This window comes from Lactuca sativa, chromosome 3 (assembly GCF_002870075.4).
Source record: "Lactuca sativa cultivar Salinas chromosome 3, Lsat_Salinas_v11, whole genome shotgun sequence".
Classification (NCBI taxonomy): Eukaryota; Viridiplantae; Streptophyta; class Magnoliopsida; order Asterales; family Asteraceae; genus Lactuca; species Lactuca sativa.
In genome coordinates this window covers 87,960,083-87,979,949 of record NC_056625.2, presented here as the reverse complement: position 1 = coordinate 87,979,949, position 19,867 = coordinate 87,960,083, and the positions used below count along the sequence as shown (strand labels likewise).

At 40.7% G+C, this 19,867-nt stretch overlaps 1 non-coding gene across 1 annotated transcript; it reads right to left on the bottom strand.

Annotated features, from left to right (window-relative positions):
- Positions 1-1,321: 1,321 nt before the first annotated feature.
- LOC111906201 (small nucleolar RNA R71) lies at positions 1,322-1,428 on the bottom strand. Its single transcript, XR_002855130.1, has one exon. It is a non-coding gene; the product is annotated as a small nucleolar RNA R71 (small nucleolar RNA).
- Positions 1,429-19,867: the final 18,439 nt, after the last annotated feature.

Here is a 19,867-nt window from a genome sequence, read left to right as displayed (position 1 = left end):
AATTAATCTATCATAAATTCAAAATAACCATAGGAGTGAATTGGTTGAACCTAAAACGGAAACATCTTTATTAAATTTGGTGAATTAGTTGTTTTCTTTAGTTACTTAGTTAATTAAGTGTTTTTGTGGTGTGTTTAAGTTTCTAGTCTTGCAAAACTAGAGAAAAACCTTTTACTTTTATTATTTGCTTAGTTAGAATTAGTTATTAGTTTAATTTCCCGTTCCCTGAGTTCGACACCCTACTTATCCAACTATACCACTATAAGACAGGTTCACTGCCTTTGTGTGTTTATTTTATAATTAAAAGTAGGTTTAAAACTAGGTGAGTTTGCACACATCAAGTTTTTGGCGCCGTTGCCGGGGAACGGTTCTAAAAAGTTACTCTAATTCCTAATTTTTTCGATCCTTTGTGTGAGTTTACTGGCACAAAGTTAATTTATTGCAATTTAGTAGTTAGTAATTAGGTTTTAACTTTTGTTTGAGTTTTAATTTTCAGTCTTAAATTTCTTCAAATTTACACTGATACTCGCCGAGTGCAGTCGCACCTACTTGGCGAGTACCAGTATATTTGTCAATTAATTTTCGTTCTGTTTTTAGTTGCATTTTTTTTGTTCTTTTTACGTTTTTATCTTGTTATTTAAGGACCTTCATGATCAGAGGATCAAACACTCCGTTGGTGCCCTCGTTTGAAGATCCCGAATCCGCATTGAAAAGGAACAAAGGAAAGAACGTGGAAAGCTCGAGCACACCAAAGAAGTCACCTTTGTCCAACTTGAAGACTGTTTTTGGGAAGAAAAAGAGCAGCAAATCAGGAGCATCCAGCGCCTCTTTAGTAATCGAAGAACCGGTTAAGGAAGATATCGAGTACGAGACCGAGGAAGAAGAGGAGCTTACATACGAGCAAGAGTCCGGTTTCGAGGAAGAGTTAGCTATCACTATGGCTAACATTGATGAAATACCCATGGGGGAATGGAAAAAGAGGATGCACGATGACACTGGCCCGGGACTTGTGCAACCCGCAATTCCCGCGACTGCTACTTTCGAGCTCAAGGGTCATATCTTAGCTTTACTTAAAGAAATACCTTTCTATGGAAAAGACCACGAAGATGCCTACAAGCATTTGGATGAAGTTAATGATGTAGCTGATTACTTCAATGTTCCAAATGTGCCTCGTGAAACTCAGCTACTTCGCATGCTTCCAGTAATATTCAAAGGCATTGCAAAAGACTGGCTCAAATCACTTCCCCCCGGACCAGTCACAACATGGGCCAAGATGAAGGAAGAATTCATTGATCACTTTTGCCCACCTTCCAAGATAGCCAAGTTGAAGAAGGCCATTGCAAACTTTGAACAACAAGTTGGAGAGTCACTATATGAAGCTTGGGAGAGGTACAAGATCTTACTAAGAAACTGCCCACACCATGACCTAAACAGCCAGCAAGAAGTCTCCATCTTCTATGATGGAGTCAATGTCACAACCAGGCAGCTACTAGACTCGCAAGGCCCGCTCACAAAGAAGCCGCCCCCGGTGATCAAAGAATTGATTGAAGAATTCTCTATACACTCTAGAGAATACCACAACCCGAGACATGATGTCACTAGGGGAACCGCATGTGCATCAACTGAAGACTTATCAGCGGTCATGGCTATGCTAAAAACCATGGATAGGAGGATGGATAAAATGGATCAAACGATCCATGCTATTCGGGGGGTTGCGAAACTGCAACGGGCCTCACCTCACTAGAGACTGCGATTTAGATGAAAATGACAATAAGAAGGTGCAAGTTTGTTACTCAAGTGGAGACCAATATGATGAAGACTGGCGCAAACAAAAGAAAAAATGGCTCCCTTATGAAGAGTACAAGAAAGCCAGGGAGGAAAAGTTTAGACAAAAGGGGAGAGGTTTCTACCAAAAGGAGGAGCCGGTACAAGAGAGAAAGCCAAGCTTGGAAGAAATGCTCACCAAATTTGTAGCTGCTTCAGAAAAAAGACATAGTGATCATGATGCTGCTATTCAAGCAACAAGGACTATGCTAAGGAACCAGCAAACATCTATCCACAATATAAAAATGCAGCTTGGGCAACTTGCTCGTACAACCACACGTTTTTGAGAAGACGGACCATTAGAGACTCATGTCTTTTAACTTCTGTGTGTGTGTGTGTGTGTGTATATATATATATATATATATATATATATATATATATATATATATATATATATATATATATATATATATTGGTGTCAGTATACAATGTTTTGAACACATATATAAAAACTTATACTTTATTACATGTATGATTATTGTACTTTGATTACTATTATACAATTGTTGTGATACTTTACGTGACGTCATCAACCCCCAAATGTTTCCGCCATTCAGTTTTGGGGTTGTGACATTGGACAATTTTCATTTTGGTTAGTACTTGAACAATGATATTTTCCGTGTTTACTCCGAGAGATATTTTTAAAGACAACCATGGCACGAATGTTTTGATGTTTCACACTTTTACTCTAAACATGGTTTTCAATACGATCTTTACAATTTGTAATTTGTAATTTTTAATATTAAATAAATTTCATAGTTAGACCGGGCATGGTCATGCTCGTTCATATGATTTTATGATAGAATATAGTAAGCTTTGGTTGGATTTATGGAACTCGAAGACTATAAGATAGAGGGTTATAACCCATTTTGATGTATTCTTTATGGTTGTAGGATTAACGAGGTTATATAAAAAGGACCCTACTTATGCTACCCTTGCAAAGTGAACTAGATTTAGGAGTTACCAATCATGAGAATATTTTAGAAAATATTTTTTTTTGTATAAGACTATCTATAGAACAATGTATCTTGAAACAAAAACACACAAAAATATGAAAATTATATATGCTTCTTTTTGTCAATTTATAATTTGGTTTTGTCAAATTGTGAGATTAGTTTGTATTTAGGTAGTGGTAACTTTTTAATAATAAAAAGCAACATGTTTTCTTTGGTTATTATAGCGTTATACTTCTGTGTCTTTTTGAACGTGTGTTATTATTTACTTTACATTTGGTATTCTCTCCTAATGAGTCATACTCCATTAATACACAATGAATACATGTGCAAGAGTAATGGGCTAAGAATAATACATGGGCTGACAGGAGCAACACATAAAAAAGGGTTAACTACAATTATATATATATATATATATATATATATATATATATATATATATATATATATATATATATATATATATATATATATGTATGTATATATATATATATATATATATATATATATATATATATATATATATATATGTATGTATATATATATATATATATATATATATATATATATATATATATATATATATATATATATATATATATATATATATATATACAGACACACACACACACGCTAACACCACCCCCTCCCCCCCCCCCCCCCCCCCCCCCCCGGCAGTATGAACGAGAGGTCTCGAACGTACGTTCAAATTGGATCTGAAATCAAGAAATACAGACGATGGAATCCCTTTGGTGAAGATATCTTCATATTGATATATTGAAGGGACATTACGAACACGAATCTGACCCATAGGGAATGTGTCTTAGAAAAAATGAATATCAATCTCGATGTGTTTCGTGCACTGATGATGTACTGGGTTTGAGGACAAGTAAACCGCATTGACATTGTCGCAATTGACCAAGGTAGTAGATAGAGGGGGATAAAGTAACTTGTGTAATAGGTTGTGCAACCAACACATCTCTGCAACAACATTTGCAACACCATGATACTCAGCTTCGACACTAGATCGTGAAATCCTGCCTTGTCTCTTTGACGACAATGATAGAAGATTATGACCAAGAAAAACACAGTAACCAGAGGTGGAGCATCTGGTAGAGGGGCACCCATCCCAGTCGGCATTAGAGTAAGCAATTAACTCACACGATGGAGAAGCATAGTGTCATAGGCCATGGTGTAAGGCACCCAATATATATATATATATATATATATATATATATATATATATATATATATATATATATATCTGAGAATCCGCTCAAGGGCAGAAAAATAGGTTTCCCAAGGGTCAAGCATGTATAAAAAGACATGTTGAACGACATAAGATATGTTCGGAACGGGTGAAAGTCAACTACTGAAGTGCATGAACGAGAAAACAATATAGAGTCGGATCAGAGACTAGAAGACCCAAACCGGAAAATTTGGCAGAGGTGTCAACTGGAGTGCAATCATGTTTGCAGTTAGACATGTTCGCACAGTGTAACATTTAGTTGCATATGTTTGCTGAGATCAAAACATTCCTTGTTGATACTGAGAAACAACAATACCAAGAAAGTAGTTTAACGTACCCAAATCTGTCATGGAGAACTCAAACCATAGGATGGTAATGACATGTTGAAGAAGCTCTGTTGATGAAGCAGTCAAAACGATATCATCAACATATAGGAGCAGATAAGAAAAATGGTCACTCTTTTGTAGACAAACAAAGAAGAAACTAATTTGCTATTTGTGAAACCGAAGCGGGTGATCAACTCAACAAATCTATGATACCCGACATGAAGTGCCTGCTTGAGCCCATATAAAGATCTATGAAGAAGTCAAATATGATCTGTAGTAGAAGGATTATGAAAACTTGGTGGTTGGTGCATGTCAACAGTCTCCTTAAGGTGACCATGAAGAAAAGCATTCTTTAAGTGCAACTGATGAACAGTCCAGTAATAGGAGACCACGGGGCTAAGAATAATTTGAATAGTGGCCGGTTTAACAAGCAAGCTAAAAGTATCATCATAGTCTACACCTGGTTGCTGACTGCACCCATTAGCAACCAATCGGGCCATGTAGCGAGCTAAGGATCCATTTGTATTAAATTTTTTTTGAACAACCATATACAATTAACCAAATTAGAATTATGAGGCCTAGATACAAGTACCCAAGTCCCGTTAGAAATATGTGCATCATATACATATTTCATTGCATTTAGCCAGTTTGGATCATGCAAGGCATCTAAATAGTTACAAGGAAGAGGCGTGGAGGATGAAATTATGGTGCCAGTGTGAAAGTTATGTTTTTGGATGGGCATATGAATACCATGACGATCAATGGTGACCATGGGGTGAGAGCAAGATGAAGCCGAATGGTTTATAGGCTCGCTAGAAGAAGGAGGTATGTAAGTCGAAGTGGAATGAGGAACACTATTAAGTGAGGGTAGCGAGGGAGGATGGGTCGGTTGTAGTGATACATGGATGTTCAGGGGTTAGATTTTGGTCGATGGTCGTTGCATTATTTTGAATGGGAGGGTAAGATTGAGGGGATTAGTGAAACTCAATAGGGTGAGAAGGAGTGTTTGGGTCATTAAATGAATCTATAGAATCCCCAACATTGAGAAAATCACAATTGGGAAAGTTGTTTGAAGTTATTTATCTGAAAGGGAAAATAGTTTTATCAAATGTGACGTGACGAGTAATGATGATTTGTTTAGTGTTGCAGTTAAGGCAACAAAAACATTTTTTGAATTCAAGGGTAACCAAGAGATATATAAGGAACTGAATAATGTTGAATTTTTTTGGTGCTGTGTAACACCCTAAATCTGGTATGTCTTGAAACCCAAGAGAATTACATTTTAGCATAAGTGGTCCTTTGAGTATGCTGGGCGTACTTAAGTGTACGCTTAGCTTACTACGCCGGGTTGGCGTGAAGGAACTAGGAGTATGCTAGGCGTACCAAGCCGTACATCGGGCGTACGCATCAGGGGTTCAAAACCCTAATTCTCGGGCATGAGACCTATCTAAGTGACCTTAAGTCCCTTAGACTTAGCCCTAGAGAGCCTCCACTGCCTTATAACGCCCTTACACTCCAAAGAACTTGTGTGAGACCATTTTGACCTTTAAAGAGTGCATTTATGGCCTTTTAGTGTTCATTTTAAGGGGAAGAGGTGGTTAAGCAAGCTTGGAACAAGTGGGTGCTTCAAGATCCTGCATCATATTCATCTTGCAAAGCTTCTGGAGGTAAAAAGCTTGGACCTTTCCATCTAAATCACTAGATCTAGTTAGGGTTTCTAGTTTGTCCCTTTAGTTGATTTTTGAACTCTTCTTGGGATTTAAGCAACTCCAGAGGATGGAAATGATAGATCTGAGGTCCCTTAGTCTTGTTTCAACATAAAAATGGATTCTTGGTGGAAGTAGTAGCCTCATGCATGGGTTAAAGACCTTGGAAAGGTTTTAATGGGGATGTTGGGTGTTTATGAAGCATGCAAAGGCATAAAGTTGCCAACTTTATGCCTTAGGACGTATTAAGCAACTCAGATCTGGATTTTGGACGTAAAGGAATCAGGTATTAAGCACTTAATGGAGTAGGTGCTTAATCTGGAAGTACGTCGGGCGTATTCAATGTACGCTGCGCGTAGTCCTTAAGACCCCAATACGCTGCGCGTACCATATTGGTACGCCGAGCATACGCGTTACAAATTGGACCGAATCTGTTTTGGGCCTTTGAGCTTTTGGGCCTCATTTGATTATTGGACTGGGTTGTATTCTGTCACTTATGTGCCATTCCATATGCTATGGGCCGTGGATATATTGGTTGGGCCTTATTGGGCCAAAAGGCCCATTAATGATGTTGGACTTGGACTTTGGGCTCATTAACAAGGGAAGGATAATTGGACCTCATGGAAGGGATTTGAGAGTTTGGGTTTTCCCTTGAATAAATAAAGGTCCTAACATTAAGTAATATTGCTATTCAGCACAAGAGGTTGCGGACGGTTAGAAGAGCAGCTTTTGTATTCAGTAGACAGAGGTGAGTCTTCTCACCATACCAATGGGTCTAAGGCACCAAGGCCGGCCCATTTGATAATAGTTGATATACCTGAGTGTAGAGACATGTAGTATAATTTTTGTGATAATATGTGGTAGAGACTGCCTCTATGGCTAGGAGTAGAGATGGCCTTCTGGGCTAGGGTAAAGGTAGCTGTTATAGCTCGCAGTAGAGATAACTGTAAGGTTAATGGTAGAGAAATGGTAGAGATAGCTGTATGGCTAGTGGTATAGATATTTTGGTAGCTAAAATGATATGCACTGTGTTGTAGAGTTTGCTCATAGTTGATGTGATATGTGACATGCGGTAGAGTTAGTTTATATGGATGAGATGATATATATTATGTGGCTTATGTGTGTGGGTATGCTCTGGGGATCTCACTAATCTTTCAAACTTACCATTTGTGGTTTTGTTTTAGGTACTTCTAAGCCCAAAGGCAAGGGCAAGGCATGATGGCGCGGCGTGCACCCTGTCTCTTTTTCATCGATATGATTTGGGGACACTCTGATGATTTCTTTTAAGATTGTAATGAACATGCGTTTGAAAACAATTATGATTGAGATTTTATGACTTATGCAAAAGTGATTGACTATTTTAAAAATGAAAAAAAATATATTTGAAAATTTGGGTCGTTTCAAGTTGGTATCAGAGTCTTGGTTTGAGAGATTCGGGCATACTCTTGAGTATGTCGGGACTCAAACTAAGGAAATGGTAAAATTGTTTTCAAAGTAACATAAAAGTTTTGTTTTTGAAAATGAAAAGATAAGAGTGCAACGTGCGTGATCAGCCGACCCAAGTAAGTAGTTCCCCAACGTGTTTGCCATGTTATACTGATATATGAGCCTAGTTGATTAAGTGGAAACCTGCTATGTGTATGCTTTTAAAATTGCATACGGTTAGGAGCTTATAGCCTCAGAATGATTGATTTGGCCTTATTTCCTGTTCCTTGTTTGGTTGTAGTCCTAGGGTAGAATCTTTTATTCGAAAGTCTATTTGATATATTATGTGTACAATTTGCATGCATAAAGGCAACATGTTATGATTGGTCTAAATGATATGAATGTGGTAAATCCTAGGACATCTTGGGATTAGTATGTGTGGTAGTTGTGGGATATGGTTTGTCTAAGGGACAATTTGGAGTTATCAGGTAGAGCAGTAGGAAAAGGTACAGGTAGGTGTGTGTCACAACTAGGAATTTTGATACGTTGTAAACACTTAACAAAAAATGACAGTATAGCTAAAACATGTATGGTGTTTATTCAATGACAACAATATTCCATCAAATACCCTATACAAACTTTCAAATAGTCAACAAAAGTTGGAAACCTTAAAAATCCCGGTTTAAGTCCATTTTGGACTAGGATTTTCTTGTTGGGCCTAATGGACCAATAAGCTTCCAATTTGAGTATTTTGGGCTTAGAACTCTTAAATGGGCTTTAATTGTACCCACTTTCATTTATTTTAACATTTTGGGCCATAATGGGCCTAGAATGAAATAAAATACCCTTATTGGGCCATAATAAATCTAATTAACCTGTTGGGCCGAAAATCATCAAAATGGGCCCATAATATGGACTTAAGCACAAAAGGCCCAAATTCTTTTCTTTCTTCCCTCTTTCTCGGCCCAAGAGAAAAACAAAAAAAAATATTAGAAATTCATGAAATAAGGAGGGTTAGCCACCTCCTTATTACATATTGGGCATCCATGCAATACCACCCATACTTCCATGCACCATTCTCATGTTTCCATGCATCTATCACCTCACAACTTCTCCACTCCCCTCTTCTTATCCCCTCTCGGCCGAGAATCACACTAACATACACAAATCACTTAGATTTTTCTCTCAAGAACTCACAACAACCTCTCCTTTCTTCATCAAAAATTTCAAAGATCTTGGAACATTTCAAGAGGATCTTCCACAAAAATTATCATTCTAGGTAAGTTAATGCTTAGATCCATGGTTTATCTTCTTTAAATTTTTATAAATCTCCTTCTAACTCATGAAAGTTCATGATCATGCTTCTTAGAACATATCTAAGCCAAAGTCTTCTCAAGAAGCTTTCTAAGGCCGAAAATAGCATCAAACTTCTTCCATTTCTTCTTCAAACCAAAAACAACAAGCAAATGTGAGTTCATACCCCTCTATTTTTGGCTTTCATATGTTTTATGGGGGAGAATACAAGTAAAATGTGTAGATCTATGTGTATTTGTATGCTATGTGTGATTTCTTGTGTTATGGGGGAAATATGTGCCAAAAATAAATGATATTTCGAGATCTATAGTTCATGGGGGAAAAATATGCGATCTAGGATGTGTTACACTCAACAAGTTAAAAAAAATTTATCATCCAAGGTTATAATAAGCATGTTACAACATAAAACCCAATTTTGGACTTAATTTGTCAAATAAACAAAAGTTGGGTTGAAAATTTGCCATCCACTCTTAAGGACTAAAAGAGTCAAAACAGTAAAAATAAATGTTTTTATGAATATCATACTCTTTTAGGGGCTAGAAATGTAATTTGTAGCTTAATGGGCCAAAATTTGGGCTTTTCGGCCCATTGAGCCAAAAATTGCAAAAAATACAATTTTCAATGGATTGAAATGGTAAAATTCTCAAAAAAGGGGGTAAAAGGGTAACCAAAACTAATTCAGGGGTTAAAATGATTTATTTTCCAAACAAGGATAAAAAATGTAAACTTTTTGGATTTTGGGCCAAAATTGTAAAAGTTGCGAAAAGTTTGGGCTTAAACTGAAAAACTCTTTACTGGAGGGGCTAAAACTGCCCAAGAGTAAATTTTGAACTAAAAACATCACCCAAACAAGTCTATGGGTCTAAAATGTCTTTTTTTTCAAAATAAGGGACTAAAATTGTCGTTTTCATTAAAGAAGGGCTGAAAAGGGTCAAACCAACATTTTGAACCAATTATTTTATTATTAAGATATCTGAGTCGAAAATACCAAACTATAACTCATAAAAATAGAAAGTTGAATATACGTAAAATTCCAAATATCGTTATAAACAACCGACCGGCCTCGTGCCGATGCGAAATTAAAAATCGTTCAATCAAACTTTCCAACAGTTATTCTATACCTAAAACAAGTAAATATTCAAATATTTGGGCTTGAAAGTCTCTAATCATGCTTAATGGGCCTTCGTGACCTATTAACATAACTTTTGGGCCCAACGATAAAAGTAAATGTTTATTGGGCCTCATGTGGCCCAATTACATGCTTAAGGGGACCCTCAATGGCTTTTAGGTGCTATTGGGCCTCAGTGGCCCATTAGCGTTGCTAGTAAGGTCCAAACAAATCATATGCAAACTAGACCAACGCGTCCTTCGCATACTCGACAGCCTTAAATAACAAACGTGATTAGTAGGATCTCGTGGTCCTCTTCTTCTCATCTGTTAGACTCACCATCAATTCAAGTAAACAAATACAGGTCGATAATCAATAGTAATCAAATTCATTTGGGATTTAGTGAGTTATAACGGGCGGCACCAATGAGTGTCGGTCGTAGTCTGTAGTTATAATCAAAGTCTCCTGGAGGGAGAGCGAGAGTTTGTGTATAGATCTAAACGGGGGTGACTCCCCCACACCTCAGTTGTTCGCTAGAGTTAGAATCGGCCAGTCTAGGGTGACAAAATCTTAAGATCAATTCCGGCGTTCGCCAGAGTCCCAAGACAGACTAACTAGTCATTATCATGCATGGTTATAACGACTCACATAAATAAATCCAATACTATTCGAGTAATCAAGGCAAACCATAATTATTCGTTGTGATGGTATAACAATTTGAAACAATTATATAATATTATGTTATCGGAAAACATCGTCTTTTCCGAGGGACATTAACATTTTTCACTGGTACTTTTAATACAAAGCTTCTCATTTATACATGTTTTGAAATCACTCATGCATAAACCTATGGATCTTCACACGCTGGTATAAACAATTGTCTTTTTCAGAAAATATCATATTTTCTGGGGTGTTTTTACAAACTACACAAAACATTTTCATATCAAACCTGCGTATGAACTCACCAACATTCCATATGTTGACCGTTTTCAAAATAACTTGTATTCTCAGGTAACAGGTAAGCTGAGGAGTAATACCAAGTATGTTAGGGTGTTATGCTTTTGAAAACTATCAAACAATTTATGCTATGGATATGTAATGTTTAAACAATGTACTTGATGTGAACAATGTCAGTTGTAATGTATTGATGCATGGTGAAGTTTATGTTATGTTTCATGTATATTTATTGCGATAATATTCAATTTGAGTCACGCGAGCCCCCGGACGTTTCCGCCGTCTGGTTTGGGGGTGTGACATTGTGGAAGGTAGTATTGGGCCAGTATTACCGGAAGCACATGACCTGCACCCGAACCAATGTTAGATCTGACGACTCCAAGGAGGAACAGTGTGGGAAGATCCCTTATATAGTAATCCTGATCACTGTGATTTATGATATTTCAGTTCAGCATGGTGGTGACACGTTTTGGAGTCGGGGGATCAGGATCGGGATCTGGATCCAAGGCGGGATCGAGAGACACTACCGATGTCATTGATGAGAGGCTGCGCAAGCTCATTACAACCGAGGTTACCAGGGGCATCCTTGACGCGACCCCAGTCATCTTTGGGACGGTCAAGAAGGGCATTATGGATATTCTATAGGGGAGATTAAGAGCTTTCAGGGCCGAGATTGATGCAGGCCTGGTCGGGGCCCGGACTCCCTCGTTTCAGGAGTTCAAGGCGTGTGGGGCATCAGAGTTCTTCGGTGTCAGGGACCCCATTGTCAGTCGATGCTAGGTGGTAGATATCGAAAACGCCCAGCGCATGAGTTCTTGTTCAGACGAGGCGAAGGTTGGGTTTTTTTTTTCTTGCATGCTGAGAGATCGAGCCCAGAATTGGTGAGGCGAGGTTACCAGATAGGTGGGACCAGTCGGGGTGGCTGAGATGACATGGGCCAAGTTTGTTCGGCGGTTTGATTTGGAGTTTGTACCACCCATTGAAGTGCAACGACTGGTGCGGGAGTTTCATGAAATGCATCAGACCACCGAGACTGTGGCGGAGATCACCGCCAAGTTTTGGGAACGAGCCTAGTTGATCCCACAGTACGCTACCGATGAGGAGATGAGACGGACTCGGTATCATTCCATGCTGGGGGATGATATTCGGGAGTTTGTGAGTTTTACAGGGTGCAAAACCCTGAACGAGATGGTGGAGAAGGCTTGTGAGAGAGAGATGGAGTTGGATTCCCGCACGAAGTGGAAGCCCAAGCAAGCCCAGACAACAGTAGGTAAGGCTAAAAAGCCTAAGACCTCGGACACGTCCGACAAGGGACAGTAGGGTCGGGGCCAATGTGTCAAGTGCAGTAGGGTGCACAGTGGAGCTTGTCGTATCACAGGCTCGGGATGTTATGCCTGTGTCCAGCAGGGTCATATGAGCAGGGACTGCACCACGGAAGGCTTGATTTTTTTCACTGCAACCAGACCGGCCACAAGCGGGTCAACTGCTCGAGGTTGCAGGGAGGGGGAGGAGCAGTAATGGCGCCTGCGCCCGCCACGCTGAGGATCACTGATGGCCGCCTTGCTAAGGCGGATGCCCGACGGTGAAGAGCCGCACGTTTTAGCTGACTACCGAGGAGGCTCGTGCCGCGCCAGGCATTGTGGCTGGTACGTATCAATTATTCTCAGCTCCTTATGATTTGTATGACTTATGTATATATTATGCTTGTATAGGGACCTTTCTAGTCAATGGTATGTCGGCACATGTTTTGTTTGATTCGGGTGCTACCTGATCGTTCGTATCTCTTGCGCTTAGCAAGAAGTTCCAGAACGCGCCCGGAGCACTGGATTCCCCGCTCGAGGTAGAGATCGCCGACGATCGCACCGTTAGTGCAGCGAGGGTATATCAGGGCTGTGTCGTGAATGTGTTGGGTGAGAGGTTCCGTACTAATCTGGTTCTGATACCGTTATGGGGGTTGAAAGTGATTATCGGGATGGACTGGGTGGGGGCCAATGGGGCCATGATTGATTACGAGCACCAAGTAGGGGAGAACTGGTTATTCATGGTGAGAAGGCCTCGCAGGGATCGACCCTCTGCTCGGCTGTGAGGGCTAGGAGGTTTTTACAGCAGGGTTGCACGGGAGTTTTGGCTTATGTGTCGAATACAAGAGTAGAGACTGTGACATATATGGGCAGTGTACCAGTGGTACGGGATTTCCGGGACGTTTTCCCCGAAGAGCTGCCAGGGGTGCCTCCGGAGAGGCAGGTGGAGTTTCGTATTGACCTGGTGTCGGGTGCCGCCCCGATAGCAAAGGCACCATACTGTTTGGCACCACCAGAGATGCAAGAGCTATTTACGCAGCTTCAAGATCTGCTAGACCGAGGGTTCATTTGTCCAATCAGTTCCCCGTGGGGAGCACTGATCCTTTTCGTGGAAAAGAAGGACGGATCCCATAGGATGTGCATCGATTACAGGGAACTGAACAAATTAACGGTGAAGAACCGTTATCCGTTGCCGATGATTGATGACTTCTTTGATCAGCTTCTGGGTGCATCTTGGTTTTCCAAGATTAATCTGCGGTCAGGATATCATTAGATGAGGATATACCGAAGATGGCTTTTAGGACTCGGTATGGGCATTATGAGTTTGTAGTGATGCTGTTCAGGCTCACCAATGCCCCAACAACGTTCATGGACCTCATGAACAGGGTATGTAGGCCGATGCTGGATCGGTCGGTGATTATTTTTATCGATGATATCCTGGTATATTCTAAAACCACGGAGCAGCACGTGCAACATTTGAGGGAGGTATTAAAGACTCTGAGGACGGAGAAGCTTTATGCGAAGTTCTCCAAGTGTGATTTCTGGCTGCGGGAAGTACAGTTTTTGGGGATGTCATCAATCAGGAGGGTATTTCGGTTGATCCAGCCAAGGTTGAGGTTGTGATGCAATGGGAAGTACCAAGGAATGTATCAGAGATCCGTAGTTTCTTGGGCTTAACAGGCTACTATCGGAGGTTTATCCAGGATTTGTCCAAGATTTCTGTGCCATTGACTCGCTTGACCAAGAAAAATGTGACTTTTCGGTGGGGTGCGGACCAACAGATGGATTTTGAGACCCTGAGACGGAGGTTATGCGAGGCTCTGATTCTAGTACTACCTGAGGGATTAGATGATTTAGTGGTGTACTGCGATGCGTCAATCTCGGGGTTAGGTGCGGTACTGATGCAGAGGGGGCATGTGATACATTACGCCTTGAGGCAATTGAAGCCTCATGAGGCGAATTACCCCACTCATGACTTGGAATTGGGGGCAGTGGTGTTCACCCTTAAGATTTGGAGGCACTATTTATATGGAGTACGGTTCACTATCTATACCGATCACAAGAGCATGAAATATTTGATGGATCAACAGAACCTCAACATGCGATAGAGGAGGTGGCTGGATGCGCTAAAGGATTATGACTGCGAGATTCTATACCACCCAGGGAAGGCCAACGTGGTAGCCGATGCACTGAGCTGCAAGATGGCTGGGTCCTCGATTAGAGACATTTGTATGAGGATGACTGTGATTTCGCCTCTGTTTGATATGATTAGGGAGGCTCGGGTCGAGGGGGAGAAGAAAGAGAATTGGAAGATAGAGAAAATACGAAGGTAGTATCCTTTTTTTTTTGTTAAGGATAGTCGCGGCCTTTAGACGCAGTGTGGTCGAGTGTGTGTACCAGTGACAGGAGGAGTAAGGCAGAGGCTATTAGAGGAGGCTCACAAGTCCAAGTTCTCTATACACCCAAGAGCTACGAAAATGTATAGAGACTTAAGACTAAGTTATTGGTGGCCCTGCATGAAGTGGTAGATTGCCTGGTTTGTGGAGCGATGCTTGACCTACAGGAAGGTCAAATCCGAGCAACAACGGCCTCACAGCAGGGTTCAGCCGTTGCCCATCCCTATGTGGAAATGGGAGGAGATCACTATGGACTTCATTACAAAGCTTCTGAGGAAAGCAAGGGGCGTGGATGCCATATGGGTTATCATGGATAGGTTGAAGAACAGTGCCCACTTCATTCCGATTTCTGAGAGTATATTCGCAGAAAAGTTGGCAGATATTTATGTTCGAGAGGTGGTGGCTAGGCACGGGTGCCAGTGTCGGTGGTTTCAGATTGGGATGTTCGGTTTACATATAGGTTTTGGAAGAAGTTCCACGAGGAATTGGGTACACAGCTATATTTCAGCACGACATACCACCCTCAGACTGACGGTCAGAGTGAGAGGACAATCCAGACACTGGAGGACATGCTTCGAGCATGCGTGCTGGATTTTGGAGGGAGTTGGGATATGTACCTCCCAATAGCAGAGTTTTTGTACAATAACAATTATCATGCCAGTATAGACCGAGCTCCATTTGAGATGTTATATGGACGGAGGTTCAGGACCCCAATGTGCTGGGACAAGATTGGGCATCGGGTCATTGGGAGCACGAAGGTAGTGCTCAAGACCACCAGACTGATTCAGTAGGTGCGTGATTGGTTGCGAGTCGCGTAGAGCACTCCAAAAAAGTTATGCAGATCGACGACGTTTGGATCTCGAGTTTCAGGTGGGGGATTTTGTATTGCTGAAGGTGTCGCCCTGGAAGGGAATTACTAGGTTTCGGAAGAGGGGCAAGTTAGGGCCTCGATTCTTAGGCCCATTTAGGATCACAGCCCGAGTGGGCAAGGTGGCTTATCATTTAGAGCTTCCAGGGGAGATTAATCAGATTCACAACACCTTCCACATGTATTAGCTTCGGAAGTGCATTGCTGACGAGTCCGAGGTTATCTCCTTGGATAAAATTAAGGTGGATGGCAGCCTGAATTATGTTGAGAGGCCGGTCTCCATTTTAGACAGGAAGACAAAGGGGCTTCGGAACAAGGAAATGAAATTAGTGAAGGTGAAATGGCAGCACCGAAAGGGCTCCGAATGGACTTGGGAGACGGAGGAGGAGATGCGGGAGCATTACCCCGGTCTGTTTGCATCTACGGACTTCGGGGATGAAGTCTAGTCCAAGTGGGGGAGAGTTGTAGCACCCTAAATCTGGTATGTCATGAAACCCTTAAGAATTACATTTTAACATAAGTGGTCCTTTGAGTACACTGGGCGTACTTAAATGTATGCTTAGCGTACTACGCCTCGTTGGTTGCGGAGGAACTAGGAGTACGATGGGCATACCAAGCCGTATGTTGGGCATATGCGTCAGGGGTTCAAAACCCTAATTCTCGAGCATGAGATCTATTTAAGCCTTTAGTCCCTTGGACTTAGCCCTAGAGAGCCTCCACTGCCTTATAACACCCTTACACTCTAGAGAACTTGTGTGAGACCATTTTGAGCTTTAAAGAGTGAATTTGTGGCCTTTTAGTGTTCATTTCAAGGGGAATAGGTGGTTAAGCAAGCTTGGAACAAGTGGGTGCTTCAAGATCCTGCATCATATTCATCTTGCAAAGCTTCTAGAGGTAAAAAACTTAGATCTTTCCATATAAATCACTAGATCTAGTTAGGGTTTCTAGGTTGTCCCTTTAGTTGATATTTGACCTCTTCTTGGGAGTTAAGTAACTCCAGAGAATGGAAATGATACATCTGAGGTCCCGTAGTCCTGTTTCAACATAAAAATGGAGTCTTGGTGGAAGTAGTGGCCTCATGCATGGGTTAAAGACCTTGGAAAGGTCTTAATGGGGATGTTGGGTGTTTATGAAGCATGCAAAGGCATAAAGTTGCCAACTTTATGCCTTAGGACGTATTAAGCAACTCAGATCTGGCTTTTGGACGTAAAGAAATCAGGTATTAAGCACTTAATGGAGTAGGTGCTTAATCTGGAAGTACGCCAGGCGTATTCAATGTACGCTGCGCGTAGTCCTTAAAACCCCAGTACGTTGCGCGTACTAGATTGGTACGCCGAGCGTACGCGCTACAAATTGGGCCGAATATGTTTTAGGCCTTTGAGCTTTTGGGCCTCATTTGATTATTAGATTGGGTTGTATTTTGTGAATTATGGGCCATTCCATTTGCTATGGGCCGTGGATATATTGGTTGGGCCTTATTAGGCCAAAAGTCCCATTAATGATGTTGGACTTAGACTTTGGGCCCATTAAGAAGGAAAGGATAATTGGGCCTCATGGAAGGGATTTGGTAGTTTGGATTTTCCCTTGAATAATTAAAGGTCCTAACATTGAGTAATAATGTTATTCTGCATAGGAGGTTGCGGACGGTTAAAAGAGCAGCTTTTGTATTCAGCAGACAGAGGTGAGTCTCCTCACCATACCAATGGGTCTAAGGCACCAAGGCCGGCCCATTTGATAATAGTTGATATACCTGAGTGTAGAGACATGTACTATGATTTTTGTGATAATATGTGGTAGAGACTGCCTCTATGGCTAGTAGTAGAGATGGCCTTCCAGGCTTGGGTAAAGGTAGCTGTTATAGCTCGCGGTATAGATAACCGTTAGGTTAAAATGATATGCACTGTGTTGTAGAGTTTACTCATAGTTGATGTGATATGTGACATGCGGTAGAGTTAGTTTATATGGTTGAGATGATATGTATTATGTGGCTTATGTGTGTGGGTATGCTCTGGGGAACTCACTAATCTTTCATGCTTACCGTTTGTGGTTTTGTTTCAGGTACTTCTGAGCCCAAGGGCAAGGGCAAGGCATGATGGCGCAGCGTGCACTCTGTCTCTTTTTCACCGATATGATTTGGGGACACTCTGATGATTTCTTTTAAGTTTGAAAACAATTATGATTGGGATTTTATGACTTATGCAAAAGTGATTGACTGTTTTAAAAATGAAAAAAAAAATTATTTGAAAATTTGGGTCGTTACATGTTGTTGAGATGAGGATAACACAGGCAACCAAAGACATGAATGTGAGTATAGGAGGGATGTTTATGGAAAATTATGTGGTATGGAGTGTCATTTTGAAGATTTGTGGAGGGAAGGATATTCAAAAGATGGGTGACCATGTGAAGAGCTTCCGACCAATAAGTAGGAGGAAGATGATCTTGGAACAACAAAGTACTTATGGTATTGTTAAGCGTACAAAGCATGCGTTTAGATTTTCCATTTTGTTGAGAGGTAAAAGGACAAGAGAAACACATGTGGATTCCATAGGTGACACAAAGTTGATGAAAGTTAGAGTTTTTATATTATTTGCAATTGTCACACTGGAAAATTTGAATTTGGGAGAGAAATTGATTTACAATGTAAGCACGAAAATGAAGAAATTTAGAGAACACTTCAGATTTATTTCTAAGAGGATATACCCCTACAAAATGAGTAAGTTGATCAAGAAAATAACATAGTAATTTATTCGGCTATGACTTTAAATAGGAGTAGTCCATACATCAAAATGAATAACATGAAAAGGAAATAATGCATCAGGTTTGGATAGCTCAAAAGATAAATGTACATGTTTGCCAAGTTTACATGCATGATATAGCAAGGGAAAGTCCCTTTTATTACACAAAATAGAATTACGAGAATTAAATGCTGAAAAATAGATTGGCCAGGATGACCAAGTCTTTGGTTCCATAAGGAAGAACTAGCAGAGACAAGCTTAAGGAGCTGGACCAATAACTGGATAGAGATCAGTCGTGCTATCACATTGAAGAAGGATTTGTTTGGTTAGGAAGTCCTTCACAAAAAACAAAATTCTTCAAATTCAATAGAACATTTATTATCACGAGTAAACTAACGAATAAATATAAGATTTTTAATAATATAAGGGGTAATAAGGAATTATTTAAGATTTAGGGTACGAAAAGGATTATAGGTAATGAGGAGTGACCAATTTTAGAGACCGGTATCTGAGATCCATTTCTGACTAAAACCAAAATAATTAGAATTATTGCACTTATCATTATAAGAATTGAGTATACCTAAGTCGGTATAACGGTGTGCGGTTTCCACAGTGTCCATATACCATTCTATAGTTCCTAGGTCCTGAAGGCTCATGGTGCTAAATGCCTGTTGAAGGGTGGTAGCCTGATCTGACGTGTTGAATTGCTGAGCAAAAGACCATGTGTTAGGAAGATATGGAGATGAACCGGAAGATAAAAGAGCCTGGTGTTGGGCCGATGTTGGCGAGGCCCAATGATGAGAAAAGTGGTTGCTAGAGCGGGCCATTGCATTTATTGTTGCTGATTTCTTGGACCAGTAGAGGGAGCCCACGAGGAAGCTATAGATGCAAGAGATGAAGGCGCTTGAAGAATACCTCATTGATGAGGCTGTCACGACTGCCAAGGCATAAAGCCTCCCCATCCTCTAAACTGAAACTAAGGCAGATTCCACCATGTGACCAACCATGACCCCTGTTGGACCATCCTCCTCTACCGCCTCCATGGTAGTTTCGGCCACCACCTTGGCCGCCACTATGGCCATTATTTTGAGTCCCACGAGAATGATTTGGAGCCCGATTGTTGTGTTCAACAAAAAGTTTTATGGGAGAGGAAGAATGATTGTAATGAGAAGCTTGAACCAACCTGTTTTGATCCTTTAGCATGGAGCGTTCCTAGAGAGTAAGCATGGAACGCATCTTAACAAAAGAGGGCAAAGGTTTTTGATGCCGGATTGTAATGATCAAAGGGGCATATTTTTGGACAGTCTATTGATGGTGTAGATGACAAGGTTTCTCTTAGGATTGGGTGCTCCAATGTTTACAAGAAGGTCGACTATGGACTTAATTCAGTTGCAATATTCCACTATAGAAGAGTCTCCAATAACTATGTTTTGTAGTTCATCAACAATCTCCATGGCCTTGGTTTCTTTATTTTCATGGAATAAATCTTCTTTATCTTTCCATACATCTGCTACAGTAGCACTGAGTTTAATGTTGGACTAGAGAACAAGTTGAGTTAGGGTTCTATACAACCACTGTCTGACAATGTTAACAATAGTGTCCTATTTTGGATCTTTAGTGGTGTTTGTTGAGGAGCCATCAAGATGGTTGAAGACTTTGTATCCGATGCAATGAGTCTTAAAGAGTTCCTTCCAAGATTCATAATTGA